The 12,105-nt window shown below is 41.2% G+C and overlaps 1 long non-coding RNA gene across 2 annotated transcripts; it reads left to right on the forward strand.

The window, feature by feature from the left end:
* The first annotated feature begins 416 nt into the window (after nucleotides 1–416).
* Nucleotides 417–5,096, forward strand: LOC111934358 (uncharacterized). 2 transcript variants are annotated; one of them, XR_015275352.1, is made up of 3 exons: nucleotides 417–673; nucleotides 2,587–2,661; nucleotides 4,165–5,096. It is a non-coding gene; the product is annotated as an uncharacterized LOC111934358 (long non-coding RNA). The 2 variants fall into 2 exon arrangements; XR_002867179.2 differs by having other exon boundaries at nucleotides 421–673; nucleotides 2,532–2,661.
* Nucleotides 5,097–12,105: the final 7,009 nt, after the last annotated feature.

Raw genomic sequence — 12,105 nt, forward strand, 5'->3', positions numbered from 1 at the left:
TTCAAGTTCCAGAAGTTCAGGCAGGGAGTCTGAAGTTAGAGAGACCCCACTTTTTTAGATTAAAAAAATATATTTTTTTTTTATTATTATTTCTGCAAGCTCTGGCCTTCTACAACAGTGACCCAAACCTTACCTAGAGTAACTGTCCAGAAAGGTCACACGAAAGTTATAGCAAAGTTTATTTAGTCATTAGGAAAAGTTATTTCCAACTGGTTTCTTTTCTCTTTTAATATGGTTATTTTAGACTCTCTTGATCTTTCTGGTATTCTGCATATTTTAAGCTAAAAAGAATTTGTATCCTGTAATATTCTTCTGCAATACCTTTGCTTCTGGATGCTCTTATTTAACTTTTAAAGGGGTGTTCTGATTGCACAGTTAGAACACCCTTTACTTAATCCACTTAGCAAATAGCTGATAAGCACATCCAGAGATGCAGGGGCTGCCTGGGCCCAGCTGTTCCCTCTCCACAGAGCTCCAGCCCCTCGGTGGTGCCTTGGAGGAGCTTTCCAAACTCTCTGCCACAGCTGCTTCTGACTTCCACCCTCATCCAGGCAGGAGCTGCTGCAGGGGCTGCTGACCCTCACTGCTTCTGGCAGCTCCTTCAGAGGCATCTGTGGCAAAGAGCAGGGCAGGACAGCTTTGTCAGCAGCCCTGACATTCTGCACAGGCTGTGGTAAGCCAAAACCCTCTGTATTTGCAGTAGGAATTTAGTGAGGGAATGCCAGTGAGTGTTACAGTCATGTCATAAGCCATGCTCAGTAATTCCCTTATACAGTCAAGCTCTTGAGGTTAGACTACATATGCTTTCTTTAAAGGTTTATCTTAAGGTTCCTGGTTTGCTGCATAATGAGGCTGATTTTTAAGCTTATTTATGGCTTTCCTTTCAGCCTATACCTTTCTTAGGCTTTCAGTTTAAAGAAAAAAAAATCCTGACAGCAGCCTATTAGCATTAAACAGCTTTCCTAAAAGAATGGTTGTTAAATTATCAAATTCTGTTGTGATTAGTTCCTGCAAATAGCAAATATCTCTGGGCTAAGCAATTGTCTTTCCCAGTATGAGGAGCCATTGCCATCCATTTCTGGATTATGCAGCCTGAGTGAGCTGGGTCTGTCCTTCTGTGATGATGTGATTCTCTTCTCTCTTCCAAGGACATTGTTTCCTTCTCTCTGCACAGTGAAGGGCTGAAACCTCCACTGTGAGATTCCACTGGAGGAGAGTTGGCTGTGAGGTTATAGAAGATCCCTCTGTGTTCTGAGCTCCTTGCTGGGAACAGTGCTTCCAGTGCTCCCTGCTTCACCTGTTTTCCTGGAAACACTTCTGGGGACTTGAAGTATGCCAGACCTGTGCTGGCATCCCTCCAGTTCTGGGGCTATGATATAAATGCCACCTAACAGGAACAGTTGTGTCAAGTCTGACTTGTGGGAAAAACCTCTTTGCAGAGGGGCTCTCTCTTTGCAGAAATTTGCCTTAGAAGTCCAGGTTTTACAGCACACATCCTGTCCCAAGCAGGAATAAACACATTTGTTCTTGCTGTGTCCATCCTGTGCCATGCCCTTGCTCCACCATTTCCCTCTGGTGGTAAATGGGAAAGTTGCATTTTAATTGTGCAGTGCTGAGTCTCTCCGTCTATTTTTTTATGAGTCTGTCTTGGCTATCACAATCCTTTCTATGTACAAGAAAACTTTACAATTGCAACAGAGAACTCTTGAATTTTTGATAGCACCCTGTACCTGCTCTGCTACAGCAATATATTCTTAGAGGGGCTTTGTTTGGGTTTTTTCTGGAGTTGTTTTGGTGGTTTGGGGGAGTATGGGTTTGGTTCTTTGGGTTTTTTTTTTTATTTTTCTGAGGCTAAATGCTCTGAACAAAAACAATAAAAACTGGTTGACACAGGTGAGAAAGGTTACAGAAAATGTTCTGTGGGTTGGTTTTGGCAAGCTGGAATTTCACCCGCTACTCTGTCTGTACTCACTTTTTGCTTTAGTCATGGCACATGAATATTTTTCTCCACATGCCTTCTTGGCAATGATGAAATGTGACTCCATGACCTTGCATTAAGTAAGAAAAGTCTGATCCCAGAGAGTCTCTGAGGCAGCTGGTGGAGCTCCTGGTACTGCTCATGAGTTCCCTTAAGACAGCGGGAAGTGGAGGCTCTCTGGACACAGCCAGAGAAGAAATGTGTTTATTCCTGCTTGGGACAGGACCTGTGCTATAAAACCTGGACTCCTAAGGCAAATTTCTGTGAAGAGAGATCCCCTCTGCAGGACACCAGGGTGCCCCTCTGCAATCACTCAGTTTTCCTTAAAACCTGCTGAAATGGAGGGACATTCAGCGTGGAATGGCAGCGACAGGAGAAGCTGTTCCATCTCCCTGTTAGAAAAAGAACCAATTGGCAAGTACATTGTAAGGTGCCCCTGCAATAGGCATTTTAATATTAACAAAGGCAGTGTACAAGTGCACCTTCTAGCTCACTCCTGCCAATTAGAGAAAGATCCTCCTACACGTTCTTTCTGTACTCTGCTTTTTCGCAGTGCTTTCACCTATGCCATCTGTGATGTTTGTATTTCTTGATGACCTTTTCAACAGTTTGTTGTTCTCATTCTTCTGGCCGTGTGAGAGAGATGGAATTCTCCAAGGAAAGCTACTTGAACATATGGCAAGGTACAATATTGTAGCATGTAAGCTGACATTCATTACTGCTTCTCTGTACTGTTGACTTTGTTTTTTTCTCTAGTTTTTTTTTGTGGTTTTTTTTTTTTCTTTTTGTTTGTTTGTTTGGAGGAAGGTTTTATTATTAATGATAGTTCTAAGCTGGGGAAAAAAGCCCCAGTATGTGGATTGAAGTGTGAAGCAAGTTCATACCAGCTGAGGAGCTGGGCCAAGCTGTAGATGAAATCTTCACCCATAAAAAAAAGATGTTTGTGCTCAAAAGTCTTTAACCTGTTGGGTTTTTTTCTACCAAATTCTGTCAAGCATGGGCATAAGGAACTTATCTGAGTACAGGGACAAAAGCATTTGTGAGTCAGTGGTTTCACAGCTGGGGCAATTTAGGCTAAAAAGTGAATGGAAAAAGTCACACAGTGGGAACTCTTTCAGTAGTTACAGAGTAAGGGTGTAATTTTCAGGCAACTTCTCACAAGACAGGAGTGTTACAGTGAGGGAAGACTTGTCCATATCACGAAGGTGATAAAACTTGTGGCTGGGTGAGGTGTGCCAGGGGTGTAGAGAGGGGCTGGAAGGTAGGCCTAGCGCAGGTTGAATGATGGGGCTATTTTTGCAGCTTCTATTTCCTGATGACCTTTTCAACAGCTGCCTGCTTTTGTTCTTCTGGCCATATGAGAGAGTTAGAATTCTCCCAGGGAGGCTGCTTGAATGCCTGCCATATCCATCCATTTGTGTGAATTAAAAGGGTATTGTGTGGACGTCATAAAAATGAGAGAAGGGATGGAGCCTACTGAATTAAGATGGAAAACCAGTGAAGCATTTTCCAGTAGTTTTTCTGTCAGAATGGGAAAGAAGTACTGGATAATTTATAAATCTCTGGGTGAGGAAATGACAAAACTTTGTAACACTTTACATGTGTTAGAAGAAAGGTGAATGGACAGTAATCTGATTGATGGGAAGGAGAAAGAAAAATCCCCAGGGCAGTGGAGAAAGAAAGCAAAGGAATGGTTTTTGTTTTGTTGGAAAGGAAATAATCTGACATTTGACTAAAGATGGGAAGGTAAACAAGCTGCTGGTGGATCACAAGCAGAGGAGTGGAATCAGGTGTGGGAGGATTAACCAGAAGCAGTCTACCAGCAGCAGAGATGGTTGATGGGCGAAGCCAGTTCTGAGAAAGAAACAAGAGGAAAATACTTGAGAAGGGATGAGGAAGAGGCTGAAAAACAAAACAAAACAAGAAAAGCACTAATATTGCTGCTTAAAATAGTTAGAGAGGATGTTGTTATTATTTACAGCTTATAGTTTCTGCAAGGTCAAGAAAAATCCACAGATGCAGTTTAGTGAGGGTTTCAATCAAGACAGTCCATATTAGCAAGGATATTTATGTTACCACATAAACTGCAATTGATACCCGCAAATTTAGAGCCCAAATTTTAGTTGTTGAAAGTCTGTGCCAGAGGAAAACAACCTCACTGTTTTTCTCAATGTCTTCCTCTGCAGTACATTTATTTCATGGATCTCACCATGCCAGGCAGTGCCCAGGCTGGCAGTGGTGTGGGGAGGATTGCTGCTTGTCAGACAGCTCCAGGGTGACAGAGCAGGCTGTGTCCCTCTGCCTGCCCTCAGAAGATCACACTGGGAATTTGGAGATGCCACTGCTGTCCCTAGCAAGGACAGAGAGGGAGCTGGAGGGTGAGAAGTGGGCTGCTGGCCACCCACAACTGCAGAAAGCTCCACCAATTCTTCTCAGGCATGATGCTGCACTGTTGGTTCACATGGACAAGAGAGGCTCTCGCTGACAAAGCTGTTGCAAAAAGGCCAGCTGAGGGTTGTGGTTCCATACAACTCACTCCTCATGGACATACGTGGCTTTCTGCCTGTGTGTACTGTGCAGGAACACATCTTCAGGCTTTAATCTTTGCAAGTCCCTCTTCTTTCTTACACTCAAACACGGCACATTTTTAATCAAGTACTGTGAATAGCATATCAAAGGAAGTGGTTGACCTTCAGATCAATGCAGCAGATAACCTCCTCCATTTATTACATTTGAGAAAAATCGTGTTTCTATCAACTTTGATAAAGAACAAAACCAGAAATATCTGGAAAAATCTCCAGCATGTTTCAAATGTTTTGCTCCTGTTGGTTTCAGCAGGGCTGCTTCAGAGCCCTTCTGTAATACCAAATTCCAAATATTCCAGGGAGCGGGGAGCGTGTGCCCGAGGAAAGCACGCACAAAACCAATTCTGTTATTCTGTGTTTACTTACTCTGTGGAGTTGTCTCAAAGCACCAGCTACAATCTGCAAAAACAAGATTGCTTCCCTCTGGACCCAACTTGCATAAATATTTCAGTGGATAGATACATAAATTTAAAAAAAAAATAAAAAATGTAGTGGTAAATAGAAAGGAAATAAAAAAAAAAAAAAAAAACAAACCTGAGATGGGCTGATTTGTAAACAATAAATATTACATCGTCTTTACACAATAAAGTTCCATAAAGGACATCAGATGATCAAAGTTATGAGAAAGGTTTACTAGAGGTAGAAAAGGATGGCACTCAGGGTCCTAAACTACTTGTAATTCAAGTATTCATTTTACTTGGTGGCAGCCTTTTAATAGCCAGCTGCTTGGCATTGATACTTTCTTATTTTTTTTTTATCTGTTATCTCTGTCATAATCATCCCTAAGTAATTATTCAACTCAGAAAGAGTCTGTACAGAGCATTGCTAATGTCCTGTGGTTTCTTTGCCCATCTGAGTTGTCATATGGTGCTCTTTCCAAAACCACATTTGTAGAGCACAGCCTTGGAACTGTTTAATTTTCTGGAGAAGCATTTATTATTAAACACTAGACTGTTATCAAAACAATTCAATATGTATGACCTAAATCTATTTGTGGTTAAATAGTAAGGTCTGGAGGTTAATAAAAAGAACTGCAGCAAGCTGCTCACAAGATAATTCAAGAAACTTATAAAGGATTGTAGAACTCCAGACATTTTCCCATTAGGCTTAAGATAAAAGTAAATATAAAAGGAAGATGATAGTTCTATATTACTATTTCCTTAACAAGATTGAGAAATTCCATTGTTTCAAAGGTTAGGTGAGACAAAGAGGAACTACTTGCAGTTGGTAAAAAAGCTGGGGTTTTTCCTAAATTTAGCAAAATGGGTTTTTCCTCCCTCTTCAGGTAATTCTTCATTTTATTTATTTTTGGGTTGTTTTATTTTTTTCCCCACTGTCTTTAGCCTTGTGAGTGTGAATTGCTAGAGTGGGAAGAAGAGACCTAAATCAGCTTCCAGTTCAGCATTTAAGCAAGCACAGTCACTTCTCAAGTGCTGCTGAGTGTCACAGCAAGACAGGGAAGGGAAGTGGCACTAAATGACTCCTGAAAAGTCAGTAGGCTTATTAAGTCTTACTTAAAAAGTTGATTGGGGACCTAATTTAGAGCTCCCCTGTCCTGCCTTTTAAGTATGATGAAAACCCTTAAAAGACTCTCAGTGGTGCTAACAGATTCAGAGTGGCATTGAGTGGAGTGGGAGCGGGGAAACACAAAGTCAGGAGGGCTGGGTACCTTTAGAGTCCGTGTCTGTGCACTTTTCCTAGAGGGCAAGGGGGAGATGAGGGATATTTACTATTTTTCACTGCCCAGAGGGCCAGAGTCCTGCCATCAGAAGCCTCTTGGTCGGTGTGTGGAAGCCTGATGTGTGTGTAAATGCCATCCACATCATCCCAACTTGCTAAGGAGCTGAAATGGATGGGGGTAAATAACAAACCCTGTTCCTCCCCAGGGGCTTTCTGGGTGTTAATGGCATTTCCTCATTGTTCATGTGGACATGGTGACATCATATAAAGGGTCAACCAAGCCTGAGAAGGTGGCACTGGAAACTTGTTTATGCTCTAAATTGCTTCTAAGCTGAGCCTTTAAAACTGAATGTCATTGCATGGCAAACTGCCTGCCCTTTTAATAGAAATGTCAATCCTTTAGAAAGTTCTTGTTTAGAGGAACCATGTGCTAGACAATACTCCTAATGAAGATCTTCTTCCTTTGTCTCTGCACTTGCCCTCTCTTTTATTTCCTCTCATGGAAATACCAGGCAGGACTCTTCAATTATGGAAAAAGCTTTTCATTTTAACAACTGTTTTGCAGGCATTCTTGCTAATTCATTTTGTCTGTCTTTGTTTTCCAGCCTCCCATTTCTATTGTCATCTTTTAAAATTACAGGAGACGGAGCTTTTTCATTAGGAAAGAGCTAGGATGAGGCAGTACAGTTCAGGCTGTGCCTGGAAGAAAGAACAAAGGCTTAACTCTTTAATTTTAAGCTCACTACAGGTGCATATTCAACAAGATATTATTGTCTTATGACCATTAAAAGTGTACCAACTGGAAAAGTTTTTAGAGACTGAATTCTTAATCCGTGACATCAATAATGCGACCCACCAGAGTGTCTGAGAGTATTTCATTATCCGTGGAGTGTGCACATGCTTGTTTTAATCCTCTCCCAGTCAAGAGTCAAAACACATTATGAGTTTAAACTTCAGGGAAAGAAGATTAAAGTGGGGTTTTTGTGTTCCAAGTGCAGCAAGCTGAACACTATGTGGATGGGTGGTGATGGTAGCCCTTGACATCCTAAAGAGACACGGGCTTTGTGCATCCTATTGATTTTTCCAGGACCATGCCAACAGGAGTGCTGCAGCTGGAGCTGACTGCACTCTCAGTTTCCTGCTTCCCACTCTGATTATTGTGGAAAGGTCAGGGTCTCTCCCCACACACAGTACATCCCTGGCCACTACTGAAACAGAAAACAATCCATAAGAGGATATTTTCAAGCATTACTGCAAACACTATCCCCTACTATTAAAAAACCTGTCAGCTGTCCAAAACCTTCTATAGAGAATATTTCCATCTTGGCCTTGCTTTCCTTGAGATGGAAAAAAAAGCAATATTAAATTGCCTGTCCATGAGAGTCAGTGAAATTTAACAGTGCATATATATACACATATAAAAAATTATATATATATATATAGTTAACACTGCATATATATACTTAACACTGTTTATATATATAAATATAAATACTATAAATATTATAAATATTATAAATATTATAAATATTATAAATATATAAATATATAAATATATATTTAATAGTGCATGTATAAATATTTATATGTATGTATATACATAGAGAGAGAGATACACTGATAGGTATTTAACAAGCACATTGCTTTCTAACTTCTTTGTTAACTAAGTATGGTGTTATATAATTTCAGAATTCTAGATGCAGGTATTCCACAGTGGACAAAAATATCCAGTGTGGAATACCTCCATCTATAATTGTTAAATGTAGGCCATTGTAAACATGTATTGATAGCAAGTGTATTATTGAACCTCTAGGGTACCAATAAGGGAGATAACAGGCTGTCCCCTGAGATCTCAGAACACACACCTTTCACAAATAAGCTTGTTATTAACACCACCACTGTGTTATCAGAGTCTTTCATCAGACCAAATTGTGTGTTGAATTCACTTTCTGCATATCAGTTCAGTTCTATTATTATTATCATCATCAGGAAGTTGAATTTAGTTAATTGCTCCAGTTATAGCTTACTCTAAATTTGCATTATTGAACCTGCCCTAAAAGAGAGACAAACAAATTTTATTATTAACAATAAGCTGAAATAGATAAAAGAAGCATTATTCCTTTTGTGTTTCTATAGACTCCCCTGGCTTACCTTTGCTGGCTTTGTGACTCAGGTTTGTCCAAAATAACATGGGTTGTGGGCCTGAGGCTGTGCAGAGCTATTTGAGCACGCCACCAGTTCTGTCTTGGGCCCAGGCTCTGCCACTGATGTGTTTCCATGTTGCTCCTCTCTGAAAGCACCGCTGTGTTTTGGGCTCTGGCACAATCTGGGAGCAGTTGTTTTGTCATCAGAGCCTGGCAGCCTCTGCTGGTGTACTACAGAATGTGTAAGGACAATGTATAGGATGTTTCTCTCTCCAAAGCCTCAGAATTCTTTTATTGTCCAGGCCTGACAATCTCTTTGTGTCCTTCAGCTCCTTCAGCAGCACTGATTGAAGTTCAGAGAGTGCTCCACAGCTGAGTGACAGCAAAGCCTGCTGTCCTGCCCTCAGCATCCCCTTAAACAGATATGGCTCTCTGGGGAATAAAAGGGGGGGAAGAAAAAGAAAAAAGCCACCAACAAACAAGAAGAGAAAGAGTGAGGGTCGAAGAGACAGAAATGAAGAGTGCTTCTGTGAGAGAGCGAGCCCAGGGAGCAGCAGTGCCCTGCACACAAGCCTGCCACACTGGTGACCCCAGGGAAGGACCCTGGAGGAGGGCAGGAAGAGAAATGGAGAGCCAACGTCAAAGAGAGCAAAGTGCAACTGGATCAGCAGAGGCTGAGCTGGCACAAAGGGTGGGTTCTGCTGCAGGAAGAATTCTCCCCTGTGAACTTTTGCATCCGGATGGCTTCTGAGACTCCAGGGCCCATGCCTAGGGTTTGGAGAGAGCCAAAGCCAAACACTGGTGTTGGAGTGGGACTGCAGAAGGAAACATCCTTCTGAGGCACAGCAGATTGCATAAAGACTTCTCCTCTGAGACTGTTTTCATCCTTTTCTGACTTCCTGCTGTTGGCTCCTTCACTGGAAAGCAGCTGTGGGAATTATCTGACAAAGACAGATCATCCATTGCTAAAAATAAATGATATAAAGGACTTGAAAACGCCAATATCAAACCAAACCTATCCCCAAAAAAGATGCTTTATTATATTTCTTTATCTGTGCAGAGGTGGCAGGGACACTTTCCTGCAGAGGTAGAAACAGGTGAATCCAAGCAGGTGTTTTTTTCTGCTCACCTGATTATATAGAATACATATTCAACTGAACATATAGAGGGACTAAGAGACTTGTGAAACAGTTGATTTTTCTATGTTCATTTAAACTAGAGGGCAGACAGCAGTGAGAAAGGACAGTGGAGCAATTGTCTTCCTAGAGGAACAATTTTCAAAATTTGTAAATGATGTGGGAACAAATGTTGCATTAAACTTTCTTCAGCCTTTGTTGCAGATCTCACGAGCATTAGCTAAATATTCACAGGGGAGGCTGAGAACCTCGTCATAGAAAACCCATTTACAAAGAATGAAACAGTAAAAGCAATAGATGTTTAATATTCAGCATATTCACCACAACTGCTTTATCACTGAATATCTGTTGCACAGGGAAGGGACTGTGTGCAAATACTGAGCATGAGATTACAATTGCTTCTTTCCCAAGGTGGATTAGAATCCTGTGGGTGACTGACTCTCAGCTCAGCACCAGGGCTTTTTGAACATCCTCTGGTAGGTAGCCAAGGGGATGTTTCTTGTTGAAATGACAGAAATTCTTTGACATTAAATGTTTTCTTAGAACATATGTTGAAATGTCTCTAGCATTTCGGTGATGAGCTTCCTTTTCTGGCACCTAACAATGTATGCTCATGGTAATCACAAGCAATATCTTGTCAACAGCCATCTACCATAAGTGATCCTAATCCACTTTGCAATCATTTTCAAAGCCTCTTCATTTTCGCTGAAAGGATTGTTTTGTTTCGAAGAATTCCTGCTAATGTGCAAAATTGCCCTTAGTTAAATGCATTGTAGGAGCTGAAAAGGGATACAAGTGTAAACCTTCACAGCTGGAGCACAGAGCTATGTGGCTGCAGCTCACACTTCCCATTTTTCACATGCAGCATATGCTGGGAGAGTGTGGAGCAGATGCAACTCCTTTAATGGGACAAATCACATGCACTTTATTTTCACAGCTCCACGTTTGGAGGGTGCACCCCCTCTTTGCTCAGTGTGGCTCTGGGAACACGTGAATAGCTGTGGCAGAATACTGACATGAGATTAAGCTTGGAAATGAAGGTTACACGGCCTTTCTGTGAGAAGCTCATTAAAACAGGCAATATGTGGTGTACAGGTGGCAGCAGAAATGCAGCCTAAAGTGTTTTGGCTGGGCTGGGGCTGCGGATGCAGAGGGAGGGCTTTAGCATCTGAAGGTGCTCCCTGTTATTATCGACCAGGGCTGGAGGCCATGGCTTTACCTGCTGGTCTGGGCCCCTGCCAAACCCTCTCTGGCACCAGCAAAAGGACTTTTCTCTGCTTCTTCCTCCACTGTCTCTCTGGCTGCCTTGCTGGGGGATGATAAAGGCAGCCCTGTCGCACTCTGTGCAGAATTTAACCAGTCTGGAGCCGAAATGAACAGCTCTGCTGGGTGTGACCTGCTATTTTCAACATCTTACATATGAAATACTCTCCAGATATTCTGGTCTGTGCCCACTTTCCCTGAAATGATGTGCCTCCTTTGCTTTGTTCATCTGGAGTGCTGGAGATTAAGCAGATTTATTTTTTTAACATTGCTGCCCTTCTTCCTGCAGCCTAGACACCACACAGTATTTCCATAGACAGAATATCAGCTTTTCCTAACCCTGTTTGAGATGTAGGGGAGCCAGGCAAATCCATATTTTAAATTCACACTAATTGGAATTAACAGAAAAATAAATATTTACACAATATGCATAGGGCAAATTCAGTGTCCCCTTACTGAGGGGCTGTGGGCTGATTTTACTGCTGCTTCTAGAGATTCTTTTTAATAATAGCTGACAATTGGATCTGATCCCAGCTTCCCCCTCCTAAATCAAGATTTGTACTTTCATATGGGGAAAGGGTAATAGATATGGATATGTTTACTAAAGCCACACATGAGCGATGCTAAGTCCTAAGGAATTTGACAAAAACAAATAATTAGAATTTTTTTTTTTAGCCAGCTATTGGTCTAAACAATCACATTTTTCAGGACTATTTTGGGTTTAGGTTTTGGTTTGTTTTTGTTCTTGATTAGGAGCTGGTAGCTGTGGAATGCTTGAATACAAAAATATTTTCTTGGCAGAAGTCCAAGCACACATCCTTAAAAAGTTATATTTTCTCTCTCTCATTTTGTCTTTGCCTTCCCTGTTATTGATGCACATAATAAAGCACTAGGAAAAAAGACAAATCCACCCAAAAGGTCAAAATCAATGATCCTTTTACAGATGGCACCTTTGGGAATCCTGGGTACTTTACCATCAGCTTGTGTTTGAGACTGTTACTTGAATACTTGTTTTTTGATGACAAAAATCAATGACTTCTTTAAAGAAGGCACCCTTGGGGCTAGAGGGATGCAGACTTTGAAATGTTTACTAGTCTGTGCCTGTCTCTGAAAGACTAATAAACATATTTATAAGTTTATGAGCTCTTATTTAATTTTATGGATTGAAGATGGGGTATGGTTTTGACAAGAATATTTAAGCTAATGTGCCCCAATGAGACACATTCTCTATCACTTTGCAGATTTACATACAAGTTCTGATCCAAAACCAATTGAAATCTACAGATATATTTGCATGAGCTTTAAATTTATCCCTGTGA

This window comes from Cyanistes caeruleus, chromosome 12, assembly GCF_971803275.1.
Source record: "Cyanistes caeruleus chromosome 12, bCyaCae1.hap1.1, whole genome shotgun sequence".
Lineage (NCBI taxonomy): Eukaryota > Metazoa > Chordata > Aves > Passeriformes > Paridae > Cyanistes > Cyanistes caeruleus.